Source organism: Schistocerca cancellata, chromosome 3 (genome assembly GCF_023864275.1).
Source record: "Schistocerca cancellata isolate TAMUIC-IGC-003103 chromosome 3, iqSchCanc2.1, whole genome shotgun sequence".
NCBI lineage: Eukaryota > Metazoa > Arthropoda > Insecta > Orthoptera > Acrididae > Schistocerca > Schistocerca cancellata.
In genome coordinates this window covers 413816085-413830189 of record NC_064628.1, presented here as the reverse complement: position 1 = coordinate 413830189, position 14105 = coordinate 413816085, and the positions used below count along the sequence as shown (strand labels likewise).

The following is a 14105-nucleotide window of genomic DNA, read 5'->3' as shown; positions in this document are numbered from 1 at the left end:
CGTTAGTGGAAGATGAAACAATAAAACCATTGCAGAAAACAATTTATCAGTGAACGTATGTCTAACAAGAAGTCTAACATCTCTTTATCAAGTAAAATGGGGTCAGGTGCATAGTTTTGTTACTTACGTTGCTCATTTGACGACATACAATCACAGCTGTTACCAAGGAAAATAAACAAAGAGGCAAAATGATTCATCTGACACCCTGTACGCTCGGGTGGCCCACATTTAATTTAGATTTACTGGTCAATTAGAAGACGACACTCAGGATCTTGTTTTCATACTTATTACTTCACAGTACTTGATTCTGGCTTTTGTATGGCCATATAAACACATGAGTCTAAACAGGAGGAGAACATTTGTTGCTCATGCCGATGCAGTGTCTTCTAAGAAAAGTGAAAATTTCTGTCACGCAGAAAAAGACCGTGGTTTTCAGGTCGAAAATTTTTTCTTTTATTTTTAATTTGGTATTGTTTTAGATGAGTCCAGTGTGTATAACTTTTCTTTTCGGTGAGTACATTCGATTCCTTCAGTATGATATCCGAGGGACTATTAAGACCCATAAACAATGGTCAGAATTTCACATGTTCAGATGAGGGAGTAGAGGGAAGTCGAATGGTGCCAGATCTAGCGAGTAGGATAGATGCTACATGTAGTTCATATATCGTTGCTTTCACATTACCGTCTGCTTGCTTGGCTGAGTGATTACGTACATGCTTGCCTCTCATGCAGCGTGCCCGGGTTCTATTCCCGGCCGGGTTGGAGATTTTCTCCGTTCCTGGACTGGGTGTTGTGTTGTTCTCAAAATGATTTCATCCTCATCACCGGCACGTAAGTCACCCAATGTGCCGTCAACTGAAATAAGACTTGCACACGGCGGACGAACTTCCCCGGATGGGGCCTCCCAGCCGAAAATACCACACGCTCATTTCCATTTTTTTTCCGTTACCAGTTCATGTTTGTATGGTACTGGATTTCCTATCTCTTATAGTCCACCTTTACGTTACGAGTTTTCATGTTGTGCTAGTCAGTTATTTTTATCCCTTACAGAAAATTATTGGAAATGTTAATGTATCAGAAAAACACTGGACATATTTTCATTGATTAGTTTGTTCAAAAAATGTTCAAATGTATGTGAAATCTTATGGGACTTAACTGCTAAGGTCATCAGTCCCTAAGCTTACACACTACTTAACCGAAATTATCCTAAGGACAAGCACACACAATCATGCCCGAGGGAGGACTCGAACCTCCACCGGAACCAGCCGCACAGTCTATGACAGCAGCACCCTAGACCGCTCGGCTGATCCATCGCGGCTGTTAGTTTGTTGCTAGAATCATTGCTATCTTCGGCAGTTATCACCTGAACAATAGTGAACAGGAGAAAGTACAGTTTATCATCTCATAATGAAATTCCCACAAGGCTACATTCTTTATCCAAGTTTTAATATCTGGTATATTGGTAGACAATTTGGAAGCCGATGATGACTATGAGACATTTCTAAATATATTCATTTCTCTCAAGATTTTCGAGAAAGTGGAGCAGTTTAAATTTCTCTCAACATTAAGGCTTGCCTTAAGGAGATCAAATGGTTTGTTACCACATCTTCAACTGTCTTTATACACTCCTGGAAATTGAAATAACAACACCGTCAATTCAGTGTCCCAGGAAGGGGAAACTTTATTGACACATTCCTGGGGTCAGATACATCACATGATCACACTGACAGAACCACAGGCACATAGACACAGGCAACAGAGCATGCACAATGTCGGCACTAGTACAGTGTATATCCACCTTTCGCAGCAATGCAGGCTGCTATTCTCCCATGGAGACGATCGTAGAGATGCTGGATGTAGTCCTGTGGAACGGCTTGTCATGCCATTTCCACCTGGCGCCTCAGTTGGACCAGCGTTCGTGCTGGACGTGCAGACCGCGTGAGACGACGCTTCATCCAGTCCCAAACATGCTCAATGGGAGACGGATCCCGAGATCTTGCTGGCCAGGGTAGTTGACTTACACCTTCTAGAGCACGTTGGGTAGCACGGGATACATGCGGACGTGCATTGTCCTGTTGGAACAGCAAGTTCCCTTGCCGGTCTAGGAATGGTAGAACGATGGGTTCGATGACGGTTTGGATGTACCGTGCACTGTTCAGTGTCCCCTCGACGATCACCAGTGGTGTACGGCCAGTGTAGGAGATCGCTCCCCACACCATGATGCCGGGTGTTGGCCCTGTGTGCCTCGGTCGTATGCAGTCCTGATTGTGGCGCTCACCTGCACGGCGCCAAACACGCATACGACCATCATTGGCACCAAGGCAGAAGCGACTCTCATCGCTGAAGACGACACGTCTCCATTCGTCCCTCCATTCACGCCTGTCGCGACACCACTGGAGGCGGGCTGCACGATGTTGGGGCGTGAGCGGAAGACGGCCTATCGGTGTGCGGGACCGTAGCCCAGCTTCATGGAGACGGTTGCGAATGGTCCTGGCCGATACCCCAGGAGCAACAGTGTCCCTAATTTGCTGGGAAGTGGCGGTGCGGTCCCCTACGGCACTGCGTAGGATCCTACGGTCTTGGCGTGCATCCGTGCGTCGCTGCGGTCCGGTCCCAGGTCGACGGGCACGTGCACCTTCCGCCGACCACTGGCGACAACATCGATGTACTGTGGAGACCTCACGCCCCACGTGTTGAGCAATTCGGCGGTACGTCCACCCGGCCTCCCGCATGCCCACTATCCGCCCTCGCTCAAAGTCCGTCAACTGCACATACGGTTCACGTCCACGCTGTCGCGGCATGCTACCAGTGTTAAAGACTGCGATGGAGCTCCGTATGCCACGGCAAACTGGCTGACACTGACGGCGGCGGTGCACAAATGCTGCGCAGCTAGCGCCATTCGACGGCCAACACCGCGGTTCCTGGTGTGTCCGCTGTGCCGTGCGTGTGATCATTGCTTGTACAGCGCTCTCGCAGTGTCCGGAGCAAGTATGGTCGGTCTGACACACCGGTGTCAATGTGTTCTTTTTTCCATTTCCAGGAGTGTATCTGTCTATAATATCTATCTATCTATAATAGTTAGATACAATATACAATGAGGCTCGGTGATTCAGTGACCATGAAAGAGCATGCTATTGAAGGTGAATTCTTTTGCACTGAAGCCCCACTGACGAAGGTGAAATGGATAGTGAAGGCATTACGAAGATGGAGAACTTTCTGCAGTGCTGATGGCTTACGGAAAAACTAGTAGAAGCTTCGTTAATTGGCAGAATTCTTCATATTATTCAGTGGTAATACGATAAATTATTTATGTGCTTTACTGTAGACGGATGTTGAGCTGCTGATTATTTATGAGACTTTGGTAACATGTACTTCTTTACGAGATTGTGGTCTGTAATGTAGAATCTAGGCAACTGTAAACCACAAACTTCATTGTAAATAATTAAAAAAAGAAAAGTGGTAAAAATAAGTGTCACACTACAAATACAAAGGTTCTTCTGTCCAAGGATTTTTATCTTTCACTTATCACTTCTTTCACCTCTGGCAATGTTTGCTTATGTGTAAAACGCAGAGTTGCACCGTGGTTCGGAATTCACGCTAAACTGTAGGTCCCCCTATGATTGGTTGCGTAAGTTACGAGTTTAGACGTCGGAGTAAGGTAACGGCATACCACCTCCAAAAGGACTATGCCTAGTAAAGCACTGTGGCGTTTAAAACAATCTTCGGCTTGATGACTATTTTACAATCACGAAAACCTTTCAAAATGGTGTGGTGTAATTATATAATTTAATGTCATTAAGACAAAAGTCAGTGCATCGTTGAATCATTGAGGGAGGGAATAGAAACGTTCAGGAACGAGATTAAAATTCAGGTTGAAAGTACATCTATGATATGATTCGCTGAAGTCATCCCTGTCCTCGATGAAAGTGAAGAAAAACTGCAGGACGAGTTGAATGGAATAAACAACCTAGTCAGTACAGAATGTAAACGGAGACTTAACCGAAGAAAGAAGAAAATAATGAGTAGCTGAAAAGAGATTAGTGATGAACTTAACATCAAAATAGATGACACAATGTAGAAAAACCTAAGAATTTCTGCTACATTAGAGCATAATAACGCACATCGGACAAAGTGAGGACATAAAAGCAGACTATCACGGGCAAAGAGGATATTTATGACAAAAAGAAGAGCACCGGTCATATTTTGAAGAACAAATTTCCGGGGATGTATGGTTGGAGCACACAATTTTCTTCTTCTTCTTCTTCTGCAGTTCCAGGGTTGGTCCTAGGGCCTGTTCCGGTGTCACTAACTCATCCTTGGTCTTTCCACACTTCTCTTGCCGCACGGCTTGTATTCCATTGCTAGTTTAGGAAGTCCTTGTGATGGCATACCATGTACATGTTCTCTCCATTTTTCTTTGTGTTGGATTCTCTTTCGGGTTTTTGGTTTCTCCGCTAACTTTACACTTATTCCTTCGCTTCTAATTTTGTCTTTCTTAGTCCAGCCTTTCATAGATTTTACAAATCTAATTTATAATAATTTGAGTTGTAAAACTTTGTTTTTCACCGTCTAGGTATCCGAACGGTATAATAAAGTGAGGGGTGACGTGACTTCGTAAAATTTCAGTTGCGCTTCTTTCCTTGTTTTATCATTAAGTGTTCACCTTATTTTTCCACATATATTTTTTATTTACATCCACGTCTTAGTCGCATGATATGTCACATCGTAAATAACGTAAATGGGATACCTTTTCTATTGGTTTATAATCGACGATTTTTTTGTTCGTGCTGAGTGAATACCTACCTAAAAAGACCATGTTTTAGTTTTACTCGTAGATTCAGTCAAACTATAGCTTGCGACCATTTCATTTAGTTTACATAGTGTCATTTGCAGTTTATCTTTGCTGTCTTGTATGATAACATGGTCATCCGCGAACAAATTGGTACTGTTGTGTTTCTTCCTCGCAATATTTGTGCGTGGTGGTGTCCTCCGATCATGTCATCTATATACAGGGTGTTACGAAAAGGTACGGCCAAACTTTCAGGAAACATTCCTCACACACAAATAAAGAAAAGATGTTATGTGGACATGTGTCCGGAAACGCTTAATTTCCATGTTAGAGCTCATTTTAGTTTCGTCAGTATGTACTGCACTTCCTCGATTCACCGCCAGTTGGCCCAGTTGAAGGAAGCTAATGTTGACTTCGGTGCTTGTGTTGGCATGCGACTCATTGCTCTACAGTACTAGCATCAAGCACATCAGTACGTAGCATCAACAGGTTAGTGTTCATCACGAACGTGGTTTTGCAGTCAGTGCAATGTTTACAAATGCGGAGTTGGCAGATCCCGATTTGACGTATGGATTAGCACGGAGCAATAGCCGTGGCGCGATACGTTTGAACCGAGACAGATTTCCAGAACGAAGGTGTCGCGACAGGAAGACGTTCGAAGCAATTGATCGGCGTCTTAGGGAGCACGGAACATTCCAGCCTATGACTCGCGACTGGGGAAGAACGACGAGGACACCTGCAATGAACGAGGCAATTCTTCGTGCGGTTGACGATAACCCTAATGTCAGCGTCAGAGAAGTTGCTGCTGTATAAGGTAACGTTGACCACGTCACTGTATGGAGAGTGCTACGGAAGAACCAGTTGTTTCCGTACCATGTACAGCGTGTGCAGCCACTATCAGCAGCTGATTGGCCTCCACGGGTACACTTCTGCGAATGGTTCATCCAACAATGTGTCAATCCTCATTTCAGTGCAAATGTTCTCTTTTCGTATGAGGCTACATTCCAACGTGATCAAATTGTAAATTTTCACAATCAACTTGTGTGGGCTGACGAGAATTCGCACGCAATTGTGCAATCACGTCATCAACACAGATTTTCTGTGAACGTTTGGACAGGCATTGTTGGTGATGTCTTGATTGGGCCCCATGTTCTTCCACCTACGCTCAATGGAGCACGTTATCATGATTTCATACGGGATACTCTACCTGTGCTGCTCGAACATGTGCCTTTACAAGTACGACACAACATGTGGTTCATGCACGATGGAGCTCCTGCACATTTCAGGCGAAGTGTTCGTACGCTTCTCAACAACAGATTCGGTGACCGGTGGATTGGTAGAGGCGGACCAGTTCCATAGTCTCCACGCTCTCCTGACCTCAACCCTCTTGACTTTCATTTATGGGGGCATTTGAAAGCTCTTGTCTACGCAACCCCGGTACCAAATGTAGAGACTCTTCGTGCTCGTATTGTGGCCGGATGTGATACAATACGCCATTCTCCATGGCTGCATCAGCGCATCAGGGATTCCATGCGACGGAGGGTGGATGCATGTATCCTCGCTAACGGAGGACATTTTGAACATTTCCTGTAACAAAGTGTTTGAAGTCACGCTGGTACGTTCAGTTGCTGTGTGTTTCCATTCCACGATTAATGTGATTTGAAGAGAAGTAACAAAATGAGCTCTAACATGGAAAGTAAGCGTTTCCGGACACATGTCCACATAACATATTTACTTTCTTTGTGTGTGAGGAATGTTTCCTGAAAGTTTGGCCGTACCTTTTTGTAACATCCTGTAGATACTGATAATGTTCATGATTAGGTACATCCTTTTATTGTATTAAACCAGGGACCTAGAAACGACGGAGAGGCTTCGTCCCGCGGTACCCCTCAGTTGTTCACAACACCACAACAGGCCACAGCAGTCCACCCACCCCACCGCCGCCCCACACGGAACCCAGGGTTATTGTGCGGTTCTGCCCCCCAGTGGACCCACCTGAGAATGTCTCATACCAGACGAGCGTAACCCCAAATTTTTGTGTGGTAGAGTAGTTGTGGTGTACGCGTACGTGTGGAAACGGTGTTTGCGCAGCAATCGCCGACATAGAGGTACACCCTTGCTCTTCTTTTTGATTTATTAGTATTTCAGGCGTTAAATCTTTAGCCGAGCCAGTTAGAGTTCTGGTGTACATGTACTGGGTTTTGCTACTGGGATCACATGTTTTGGAATTCTTTTTTCCATTCATACCGATACCTTATATCTATGAATTCTGTGAAATGAGTTTTCATGTTCCTTAAGTGCTATGGGAGTTTCCAAATTAAATTATCGTTTATTGTGTTATCTCTTTCACTGCGAAGACACCCGCTGTGCGTGATATTCCTTTTCGGAAACTTGCTTGTCCCTCCATTAAAAGTATATCCGAGAGATTCCGAAGTCTTCCTCTTATTATTTAGATCAGTAAGCACTAATCAGAGCATGTATAAAATGCATGTTTGACCATCAGCTGCTTTTATTTTAAACCAAAATATCGACCGGTTTCAGTCACAGAGTATCTTCACGGATTAGGGTTAAAACAGTTCTAGCCACAATAACACAGCCGGCCGGTTTGGCCGAGCGGTTCTAGGCGCTACAGTCTGGAACCGCGCGGCCGCTACGGTCGCAGGTTCGAATCCTGCCTCTGGCGTGGATGTGTGTGATGTCCTTAGGTTAGTTAGGTTTAAGTAGTTCTAAGTTCTAGGGGACTGATGACCTCAGATTTTAAGTCCCATAGTGCTCAGAGCCATTTGAATCCACAATATCACATTTGTGAATACTTAAATAATGGTCACGTCTCATGTGTAGGGCATGTCATGAATTCCAGTATACTAGTAACAAGCATAAACACAGCAGCACTGAAGAGAAATCGGAAGTCCTGTGTCGTATACTGGAATTCATGACATGCCCTACACATGAGACGTGGCCATTATTTGAGTAATGACAGCCGGCCGGGGTGGCCGAGCGGTTCTAGGCGCTACAGTCCGGAACCGCGTGACCACTACGGTCGCAGGTTCGAATCCTGCCTCGGGCATGGATGTGTGTGATGTCCTTAGGTTAGTTAGGTTTAAGTAGTTCTAGGTTGTAGGGGACTGATGACCTCAGAAGTTAAGTCCCATAGTGCTCAGAGCCATTTGAACCATTTGAGTAATGACAGATGTTTAGTTGTGGCTTAAACTGTTTTAACACTAATCCGTGAAAAAGGTCTTTGACTGAAACCGGTCGATATTTGGGTTTAAAATAAAAGCAGCCGATGGTCAAACATGCATTTTATACATTACTTGACGGCTGTTGATAGTCACCTTCGAAAAACGTTTAGTCAGAGCAGTTTTCTGTTAGTTCTGAGTGCCTTATGTCGGAGTTACGTAAAATCGAACGTGGGCAAATTGTGTGGTGGGTGCTTCTCTAACGTAGGTAGAGTTTGAAGTCATGCACTATATCATAACGTGGATTAAAGAGTGTTCTGAGTGATCATGACGGATGGTAATCGAAAAGTATTTTGACGAAAAAGAGGACGAATGCTACATAAGTCACTGCAGAAATGTCTGTCCAACTCGCGAACCCTGCCAGCACCGAAACAACATGAAGGGAGTCCATTAGACGGGAATTGCAGGGCGAAATGGAATTCAAAAACCTCTCATTAGCGATGAAGATTCCTACAAATGGAAAACGTTGTGCCGAAGCCCTAGAAACCGGCCTATGGTGTAATGAAAGAATGTCGTTTGGTCGGATGATTCTTGCTTCTGTTTCCAACTTCCAGACCAGTTTACGTCCCGAGGATGGAAAATGGCGGTCTGTGTGGTGTGGGTGGGAGTGTGGGGTTGGGGGAGGGACGTTCGGTGATGGTTTGGGCAGCCACGTCGCAGTATTCCAAGGCTCCTCCTAGTTACTGTGCAAGGCCCTTTTATGCCAAGGGTTACGCGACTGACTTGGATCATCAGGTCCATCCCATGCCACAATACTTATTCACCAATAGTGATGCTGTGTTTATAGACGACAAGGCCTTTGTGGTCTAGTTTGAACAGATGGGGTGTGATAGCTACCTACATTCGTTACCTGTTATTTGCACAATTTTGAGTGAAGAATGGTGTAAAAGTCCCTTGAAAACCGAACAAGAGCTGTACTTATCCATTTCTAGAGGCAGTTTTGAATTGCAACTGTTTTCCTTCACCGAATTAGTCATGGTAATGAGCAGCTGTTCTTTAATATCTGCTTCTGTGGTTTCAGAACTGTGCCGTAGCCCTAAATAATGCGTAACCCAGTCAATTTTTTCTATTACATTCATACATACAGCTCTCTCTTTTTTGCTTAGGTGTTTCATTGATTTGTATACTATTTCTTGTCTTTCACGTATATCATGTTCAGTTATTCTTCCAAAGGTATCCCACTCATGTAATGAATACTTACAGAAGAAATATGATCGGAGAAGAAACGAAGCAAAAGCGATGGTGAGGATAGCACATAGGGCATCAATGGTCACGATTGTAATCACAGTATTGTGTGGAAGTCAGTCATGGATTATGGGAAAATTAGAAAAGAAGAGAGTCGAAGCGTGTGAGTTGTGGTGTTACTTAAAGATATCGAACAAGGTAAGAAAAGTAGATGTTCTCCGCAGAATCGGCGAGAAAAGTAAAGTAAGGATCACTGGAGAGAAAGAAAGGACAGAATTGAAGGACTTGTGCTAAGACTTCATGGAATAACATCCATTAAACAAGAGAGAGGTGTAGACGTTAAAAGGTATAGTGGAAGCCAAAGATTGGAATATATCTAACAAACAACTAAGAACTTTTGGTGCAAGGGTGCAAGTTCTACCCTAAAATGAAGAAGTTGACGTGGAAGAGGACGTTGTGGCTGTCACTTCAAACCACTCAGAAAACTGATAACCCAAAGAGAGGAATGGAAAAGGTTGTCCAATCATGTACCTAGATCAGCATTATGTTCACACACATCTGCTTAAAACCAGTCTAAAAAAATTTTTCTCTCATATCGCATTATTCATTGCGCTTACTTATCTTAATTACAGTCTTTTATCAAGCCTATAAACAATTTTGAGGTAACAGAAAATGTAGTAGTCTGTAATAATTCAGTGTTCTTTTGGGTTGTGTGTTTGCAAGTTATTCTACACTGAGGTGACAAAAGTCATGGGATGCCTCCTAATATCGTGTCGGACCTCCTTTTGCCCGGCGTAGTGCAGCATTTCGACGTGCGATGGAGACAACAAGTCGTTGGAAGTCCGCCCCAGAATTATTAAGTCATGCTGCCTCTATAGCCGTCCAGAACTGCGAAAGTGTTGCCAGTGCTGGACGTTGTGTACGAACTGCCCTCTAGATTATATCCCATAAATGTTCGATGTGATTCATGCCGGGCGATCAGGGTGGCCAAATCACTTGCTCGAATTGTCCAGAACGTTCTTCAAACCAACATGGAACAATTGCGGCTCGGTGACATGACATCGTTGTTTGGGAATGAAGTCCATAATGGCTGCAAATGGTCTCCAAGTAACCGAAAGTATCCGTTTGCAGATTCAGTTGGACCAGAGAACCCAGTCCACTCCACGTAAACACAGCCCACACCATTATGGAGGCACCAGCAGCTTGCACAAAGGCTCGTTGACAACCTGGATCCATGGCTTCCTGGGGTCTGGGCCGCAGTCGACCCCGCCATAAGCTCTTACTAACAGAAATTGGGACTCATCTGACCAGGCGGCTGTTTTCCTGTCATCTAGAGTCCAACTAATATGATCACGAGCCCAGGAGAGACACAGCCAGCGATGTCGTACTGCTAGCAAAAGGCACTAGTGTCGGCCGTCTGCTGCCATATCCCACCAGCGTCACTTTTCACCATAGTGTCCTAATGTATACGTTCGTCGTTCGTCCCACATTGATTTTTGCGGTTATTTCACTCAGAGTAGCTTGTCTGTTAGCACAGACAACTCTACGCAAACGCCGCTGCTCTCGGTCGTTACGTGAGGGCCATCACCCACTGCGTTGTCCATGATGAGAGGTAATGTCTGAAATTTGGTATCCTCGGCATACTTTTGCCACTGTTAATCTTGGAACACTGAAACTCCTAACGATTTCCACGTTCAAAGTCTGTCAATTCCCATCGTGCGGCTATAATCACATTGGAAACCTTTTCACATGAATCACCTCAGTATAAATGACAGCTCAACCAGTGCACTGTCCCTTTATACTTTATGTACGCGATACTACCGCCATCTGTATATTTTGCAAATAGCTAGCCCATGACCTCTGGCACCTCGGTATACAGGGCAGTCGAAAGAAAGTGAAATGAAAATGAGACTCATGGAAAAAAGTAAATAGACCGTTTATTATATCAAACGTAATCACTATAACAGTTAAAACGATTATCCTACTGTTAAATACGACGGTCAATGCCTTCCTCAATACAATTTTTACGATTACCTACGACACCATGATTGTACCCAGACGGGCATGTTTTCGAACGAAGCAAATCAACGAATGTCTTTCTTCGGAACTCAAAAAAATATGTAAATCATATGGGGAGAGACTGTGATTGTATGGAGGATGTGTGAGGGCTTCCCAGCGAAACTTTTTAAGTGTATTGGAACAAGCTTGGCGACCTTTGGACGATTTCTTTGGGGCTAGTTGGCGCCCACTTTGATACAATCATGTTCAACAGGCACCACAAATATTTCTCCATGAAGACTTTGACCGTCATGTCTCAGAGTGGGATAAACGTATTAACAGTTATGGCGATTACTTTTGAAATACTATACAGTTTCTTTTGCATCGCTCTCTTGTTTGGTTGCCCCTTTACAACAAGGCAATATTACTTTCAGGTTTTTATTTTTTACGTCATGTCTCACCTGCGTTTCATGTAAGAATACGAGATAATCAGTGAACATTTTCGAGGTAATCAGTGGATAGTTTAATCATGTGGGCTACCAAATGAATTACATTCTAAACTTAGTACTTTAATTTTATTCACAGGAGTCGAGTTGGCCAGTATCAAACGCCGTTCTTTCGTCAATTTTGTGTCCTTCATGTCTTACTGCCTTGGTATAATTGCCATATCATTATTAGCTTGGTTACTCAAGAACTGGGTGCACTTCACTCTGGTTGCGTCTGTCTCTTGTTTTATTCCACTACTGCTTCAAAGGCAAGTATATCAGATATATAGGGTGGGACAAATAAAAGTGGTCCGGACGAGTGGAAACGATTTGTGGCAGCATTAACGGAGGAGGAAAAGACCTACAGTTACTTAGGATTGTGGCAGCATTAACGGAGGAGGAAAAGACCTACAGTTACTTAGGATGGAGCAAATGCCCATACAGCCGGCCGAACGCTAGAACATTTTTACGCAATCTTCAGGCGTGACATAGTTGTTAGCCGAGGTCAGTCTGGTTGCGGCCCTAACTGGAAACCTGGGTCACCTGATCTGTCAGTGTGCGATTACTTTGTGAGGGAAGCCCTCAAGTCTAAGTTGTATCCCACCAACCCTCATAATCTTCACGAACAGCAGCAAAACATTTCGGCTGAGACTACAGCAATTCCAGCCGTCCAGCTTCAATCTGCCTCGAGGAACTTGTTGACCAGGGCAAAGAACTGAATGGTGATCACTTTCAGCGCCTGCTACAGTCAGGTTAGTATTTCTATTCCTCTGCTGTGTTTCTTTGTAACCTGTAACCCTGTTCTCCCGGCCACTTTTATTTGCTCCACCCTTTAGAAACTGCAGAGTGTACTTAAAGTGATTAACTAGAAATACCCCTTGTTCAGCTGTAAAGTAGAAATGAAAATTAATTTTCTGACATTAAATACTTTACAAATAGTTTCAATGTTATTCGATAATAGAGAAATGCCCACAAAGACCGAAGAAAATTTTGTCTTTCATAACAGTCTAATTTACTAATGCGTACTTATTAACTTCCGATACTTCACTGTATTTTGGTAGGCATCAAACCAATAAGAGTCCATATTACTGGAAGAGAAGAACGTTAGTGTCTGTATTTAGTAATATATAATCCCCGCCATTCTCGTTTAAAGAGAAAAACATTAATGTCTGGCTTGACTTTAGACATAGCAATTTGTGATTAATATTCAGAATGAGAAGTTGTCAGTGATAAGATTCACTAATGACATAGCTGTTCCCAGTGAAAACAGAACAAAGAGGAAAGGAATGACGAGTAGCAAAAATGAGATTGGCAATAAACGTAACTGACTGCCATATGACAGACGAAGCAAGGAGGTTATAATGAGTTGACTAACAGGTCGCAAGTGGGATATCCTGGTCAAAAGATGTCTGTTATTTTCAAACCGCGGTAGTTCTGTGGGGTTATACAAATATTTATCAATACTTAAGAGAGCAACTAGTTAGGATGTGGAGTAAAAGTCTGGGTTCGGTTGTTAACGAGCGTATTTGGTTAACCATTAGACGTTTATATGTTCAAGACAAACGTCGCAAACAGAGCTTTAACACTTTACAGATGCAAAGAGTTTAAAACTAATTTGGAACTCGGTATTGAGGTCTTCAATAATGTCTGTCAAATTTTAAGATAGACGACGCTTGGGTTGGACATAGTATTAACTGGCAGCTCTAAGATCATTGAATAAACGCCACAAAACAAGATATAAAAAGGTGGAAAACAATCATAACACCACTGTGCGAATGACGTCTAGTATCAGTCACTCCATAGAACCATCAAAGAAATTCATAAGCAACAGATTGAAAACACTGTCAGGGCCAGTAACGGCCTGCAAGCCTTTTGCATACCGTCCAAGTGCAGACTCACATCACCCCACACCCGTCCGCTGCCACGATACTACTTGCTCCGTCCAGCCGAAGAGAGCCCTCCACCGCCGAGGTGTTGTTGCTTCGGCCAGAGACATACCCCTTCAGTTACCAGAGCACCACTGTCTGTTCCTCAAGGAACGGGCAGCGCCCTCTTCCCAATTGGAGGAGCAGTACAGCGGGCAGTTTAAAGTCGGTGGGCCGCGGGAAATAGGCGTGAGGGGCCGGTGGATGGATTTGAGAAAGGGGGGTGGGGTGGAGGGCGGGAACGGATTAATGCTTAAACACAAGAATAACAAAGACCTTACGCTATGTTAAACAGATACCAAACATCCCGTTTTAAGACTTGGTTACGATAAAAAGCAAGATATCGATTAATTCAAATGGCATTACTGCACTTCCCGATTACATTTACATTAGTAATACTGATAAAAATAGTAATTATTCGTTGTGCTGAACAGGCCTTGGTTTGAGGGAGATAGACTCGTGGTATTCTCTGAGCTTTGGGATC

General features: G+C 43.8%; 1 protein-coding gene across 1 annotated transcript in view; it reads left to right on the top strand.

Annotated features, from left to right (window-relative positions):
• LOC126176345 (uncharacterized) overlaps positions 1-14105 on the top strand; it is a 137624-nt gene that overhangs the window by 34830 nt on the left and 88689 nt on the right. The gene's annotated exons all lie outside the window — the stretch shown is intronic.